The sequence below is a fragment of the Meles meles genome, chromosome 14 (genome assembly GCF_922984935.1).
Source record: "Meles meles chromosome 14, mMelMel3.1 paternal haplotype, whole genome shotgun sequence".
Lineage (NCBI taxonomy): Eukaryota > Metazoa > Chordata > Mammalia > Carnivora > Mustelidae > Meles > Meles meles.
In genome coordinates, this window is record NC_060079.1 from 40,479,687 (window position 1) to 40,485,425 (window position 5,739).

Here is a 5,739-nt window from a genome sequence, read left to right on the forward strand (position 1 = left end):
TTCATCTATCATTAAATCATTAAATATTCCTTTATATTATTGTTTTAATCCACATAGTATTCCACATACTGAAATACTTTTTAAATACTTTTTAACAGTTTCTCTGTCCTTACACTTTTAGGTTCTTTCCAGCTTTTAATTACTATAAATATCATTCAGTAGTTATAATAGTCACATTTTATATATATATATACACACACACATACATATATATTGCTGCTCACCTCTACCTTTTTTCTTAACATAAATTATTAGAAGTAAATTTCTGACTCAGTATGTATGGTTACTTTTAAGGATAATGATGCACTTTTTTCCTTCAAGAAAATATACCAATTTATAACTGAAAAAATATTGGAATCATTCTTTTTCTAGACCCTAATTAATAGTATTCTAGCCCTTTAAAACATCTTTGCTAATTTCAAAAGCTAATATTCTAGAGATACTGAGTCAGTTTTCATAAGAGACAACCAGCTCGTCAAATGCCCAGAAGAGGAAGCCTGATGTATTATTACATGGTCACGCAACTCTGGATATTGCTGGAGGGACTGGGGCTGTGAAACAACTGGCTCAACACAAGTTGCAGTCATCAGATTTTCTTTCATTAAGTAAAACTGAGACATGAAAACTGGGTGACATAATGGGAAAATTTAAGTCAACTATCATTACAAACCATTTATTAATATTATGGTTTTATGAGAGCCATAATAAGCTGTGTGCAATAAGTGGAAAAGTAGATCTTCAGAAAAATGATGTAGATGCACTCAGAGAAAGAACAAAAGAGAATGTGAGGTTCCAGGAGGATACAGAAACACAAAGGGAGCGATTTATTGATGTTTTACTACTTGTCTGGATCCTGCATATTCTTTCAATGATGAGTTCTGTGAAATTATTCTGTATCATTTATTTTTTACTTTTTACTTTTTTTTTTTTTTTGCTTGCCAAAGGTGTACCTACTCTCTGTCACTATACAACACTACTACAATTCATTGACTATATTCCCTATGCTATACCTTCAGTCCCGTGACTTATTCATTCCATAACTGGAAGCGTGTACCTCCTACTCCCCTTCACCCATTTTGACCACCTCCCGACCCTCATCCCCTCTGTCAGCCTGACAGTATGTTCTCTGTATTTATAGGTTTGATTCTGCTTTTTGTTTGTTTATTCATTTGTTTTATTTTTTAGATCCCACATATGATTGAAATCATATGATGTTTGTCTTTCTCAGTCTGAATTATTTCACATAGCATAATACCTTCTAGATCCATCCATGTTGTCTCAAGTGACAAAATCTCATCCTTTTTTATGATTACATAATCTTCCATTGTGCGTGAATGCATGCGTGCGTGTGTGTGTATGCGCCCCTTTCCTTATCTATCAGTAGACACTTAAGGTGGCTTCTATATCTTGGCTATTATAAATAATTTTGCAATAAACATATGGTTGCATCTGTCTTTTTAAATTAATGTTTTTTTTTTCTTTTAGCAGATATCCAGTAGTAGAATTATTTGATCACATGGTATTTTTATTTTTAATTTTTTTAAGGAAACTCCATAGTATTTTCCACAGTAGCTATACCAGTTTACATTCCCACTAACAGTGTATGAGTCATTCTTTTTCCTCCACATTCTTGCCAACTCTTGTTATTTCTTATCTTTTTTATTTTAGCCATTCTAGCAAGTGTGGGTAGTATCTCAATGTGGTTTTGATTTGCATTTTCCTGATAATTAATGATGATGAGCATTTTATCATGTGTCTGTTGATCATTTATATATCTTTGGGAAAACATCTCTTGAGGTCCTCAGTCCATTTTGTTAACATATCGTTTATTTTTTGTTGTTGAGTTATAAGTTCTTTCTGTATTTTGGATATTAACCCCTTATCTGATATATCATTTGCAAACATCTTCTCCCATTCCGTAGGTTGCCTTTTGTTTTGTTGATGGTTTCCTTCACTGTGCAAAAGCCTTTTAATGTGGTATAGTCCCAATAGTTTCTTTCTGCCTTTATTTCCCTTTCCTGGGAGACATATTTAAAAAAATGTCTCTATGACTGATGTCAAATAAATTACCACCTGTGTTCTCTTCTAGGATTTTCATGGTTTTAGGTCTTGCATTTAGGACTCTAATCCATTTTGAGTTTATTTTTATGTATGGTATAAGAAAGTGGACCAGTTTCATTCTTTTGCGCATGCTGTTCAATTTTCCCATACCATTTGTTGAAGAAATTTTCTTTTCCCCATTGTATATTCTTGGTCCTTTATCAAGATTAATAGATTAATTGGCTGTATAAGTGTGTTTTTGCTTTTGTTTCTTGCTGGGCTTTCTTTTCTGTTTTACTGATTGAGTCTTTTTCTGTGTGCCAGTATACTGTGTTGATTAATACAGCTTTGTAGCATATCTTGAAATCTGGGATTATGATACCTCCCTTTGTTCTTCTTTCTTAAGATTATTTTGACTATTCAGAGTCTTTTGTAGTCCCATTGTAGTATTTGTTCTGGTTCTATGAAAAATACTATTGGTATTTTGATAGGGATTGTATTAAATCTGTAGATGCTTTGGGTAGTATGGGCATTTTAATAATATCAGTTTTTCCAGTCCATGAGCATGGAATATCTTTCCATTTGTTTGTGTTATCTTCAGTTTCTCTCATCAGAGTTTTATAGATTTCAGAGTACATATCTTTCATTTTCTTGGGTAAATTTATTCCAAGGTATTTTATTCTTTTTGGTGCAATAGTAAGTGGAATTGTTTTCTTAATTTCTCTTTTTGCTACTTTGTTTCAGTATCTAGAAATGCTACCAATTTCTGGGTATTAATTTTATATCTTGCAACTTAACTGAATTCATTTATTACTCCTAATAGTTTTTTGGTGGAGTCATCAATGTTTTCTATGTATAGTATCATGTCATCTGTAAATAGTGACAATTTAACCTTTTCCTTACCAATATGGTTGCCTTTTATTTCTTATTCTTGCCTTATTGCTGTGGCTAATACTTCAAGTATTAGTTGAGTAAAAGTGACAAGAATGGATATTCTTGTCTTGTTCTTGATCTTAAAGGGAGGATTCTCAGTTTTTCAACATTGAGTATGATGTTAGCTGTGGCCTTTATTATGTTGAGATATGTGCCCTCTAAACCTACATTGTTGAGAGCTTTTATCATGAATACATGTTGAATCTTCTCAAATGCTTTTTCTGCATTTATTAAGGGGATCACATGATTTTTATCATTTGTTTTATTGCTGTTGTGTATCACATTGATTTGCAAATATCAAGCCATATTAGTATCCCTGCAATAATTCTCACTTGATCATGATGAATGATCCTTTTAATGTATTATTGAATATGGTTGCTAATATTTTGTTGAGTATTTTTGCATATATATTCATCGGGGATATTGCCCAGTATTTTTCTTTTTTTGTGGTGTCTTTGTCTGGCTTTGGTTTCAAGGTAATGTTGGCCCTAGAGAGTACATTTGGCAGCTTTTCTTTCTCTTCTGTTTTTTGGCATATGTTGAGTAGAATGGATATTAATTTGTCTTTTTTTTAAGATTTTATTTATTTATTTGACAGAGAGAGAGAGATCACAAGTAGTCAGAGAAGCAGGCAGAGGGAGAGGAAGAGCAGAGAGCTGGATGTGGGGCTTAATCCCAGGACCCTGGGATCACGACCTGAGCCAAGAGTAGAAGCTTAACCCACTGAGCCACTCAGGCACCCCTATTAATTTGTCTTTAAATGTCTGGTAGAATTCACCTATAAATTTATTGGATTCTGGACTTATATTTTTTGGTAGTTTTGAGTACTGATTCAATTTCATTGCTAGTAATCATTCTGTTCAGATTTTCTATTTCTCCCTGTTTCTAGGAGTTTATTTCTTCTAGATTATCTAATTTGTTGCCATAATTTTTTTGTAGTATTCTCTTATAATTCTTTATATTTTTGTGGTGTCAGTTGTTACTTCTTTTTCACTTCTGACTTTTTTTATTGAGTTCTTTCTCCTTTTTTCCTGATGTGTCTGGCTAAGGGTTTATCAATTTTATTTATTTTTTTTAAATATTTTATTTATTTAGTTGACAGAGAGAGAGGTCACAAGTAGGCAGAGAGGCAGGCAGAGAGAGAAGGAGAAACAGGCTTCTCACTGAGCAGAGAGCCCGATGCGGGGCTCGATCCCAGGACCCTGAGATCATGACCTGAGCTGAAGGCAGAGGCTTAAACCACTGAGCCACCCAGGCGCCCCGGGTTTATCAATTTTATCTTCTCAAAGAACCAGCTCTTGATTTCATTGATTTTTTTTTCTATTTTTTAAATATCCATATGATTTATTTCTGCTCTGATCTTTATTTCCTTCCTTCTACTCATCTTGGGTTTTGTTTGTTCTTCTTTTTGTAGTTCCATAGGTGGAAGGTCACATTGTTTATTTGAACTTTTCCCTGTTTATTGGGGGGGCCTGTTATCACTGTGTCCTTTTTGATTGAGCTTATGAACAGCCTGTTTTTTAAGCTTTGTGTGGTGTTCTTTAAGACGTATTTATTAAGATAAAGTAGGGAGGCAAGGTGAGTTTATTTGACCCTAAATCCCTAAGCAGTATTATCAGCAATCATGTTACTTATGTGAACTAATCCAACCATTTTTTGGGCAATCCAGTATTTTCTAGGTTCTAAATGAATATATTAGAGTTGCTGTGACCATCATTCCAGAGAAACAGAAGGATCTGGGTAGAGTCCCTTTTAGGAAAGGTGATATCACCGAAGTGCTGTGAATGGACTGTTAAAGAGGGAGGATCATGTTGTTCAGATATCTTTGAAAGATGTCTATTTTAAAGAAAGGGTAGTTCTATTTTCAACATTTTGAGGAACCTCCATGCTGTTTTCCAGAGTGGTTGCACCAGCTTGCATTCCCACCAACAGTGGAGGAGGGTTCCCCTTTCTCCACATCCTCTCCAGCATCTGTCATTTCCTGACTTGTTCATTTTAGCCATTCTGACTGGTGTGAGGTGATATCTCATTGTGGTTTTGATTTGTATTTCCCTGATGCCGAGTGACGTGGAGCACTTTTTCATGTGTCTGTTGGCCATCTGGATGTCTTCTTTGCAGAAATGTCTGTTCATGTCCTCTGCCCATTTCTTGATTGGATTGTTTGTTCTTTGGGTGTTGAGTTTGCTAAGTTCCTTATAGATTTTGGATACTAGCCCTTTATCTGATATGTCGTTTGCAAATATCTTCTCCCATTCTGTCAGTTGTCTTTTGGTTTTGTGAACTGTTTCCTTTGCTGTGCAAAAGCTTTTGATCTTGATGAAAAGAAAGGACCACAAGGAGGATATTCAGTGTTCTCTCTTGAGCATGAAGCTGGCTTTAGGTGTTGTTTCCACAACTGCCTATTGCCATTGATGACATTCTTTTCTCCCTTTGGGGGAGTAGGAGGAGAGGAATAGTTTGAGTGATTTCATTTGAAAAAAAGAAAAGAAAAAAAGAATGGAAAGATGGCTAGCTATTAATTAGGTATCACCATGCTAACAGAAATAGAAGTGGGGTTGTCTTGAGCCTATCAGTGGAGCAGTTTCTGGAGGTAACAATGATGATAAAATGTGTTTTGAAAGAATGTGCCCACTGTCCATCAGGTTTTGTCGCTCACTGCAAAAAAGCACAGGATGTCAAGGAGCCTAGCCTTCTGATTTTACATATATATCTGTATATATCTGTATGCATTTTAGTAAGCCAGTTAACTTCTTATAAATTATTTTC

At 34.6% G+C, this 5,739-nt stretch overlaps 1 pseudogene; it reads left to right on the top strand.

Annotated features, from left to right (window-relative positions):
- The first annotated feature begins 5,263 nt into the window (after positions 1-5,263).
- On the top strand, positions 5,264-5,439 carry LOC123925418 (annotated as a pseudogene).
- The last annotated feature ends 300 nt before the right edge of the window (positions 5,440-5,739 follow it).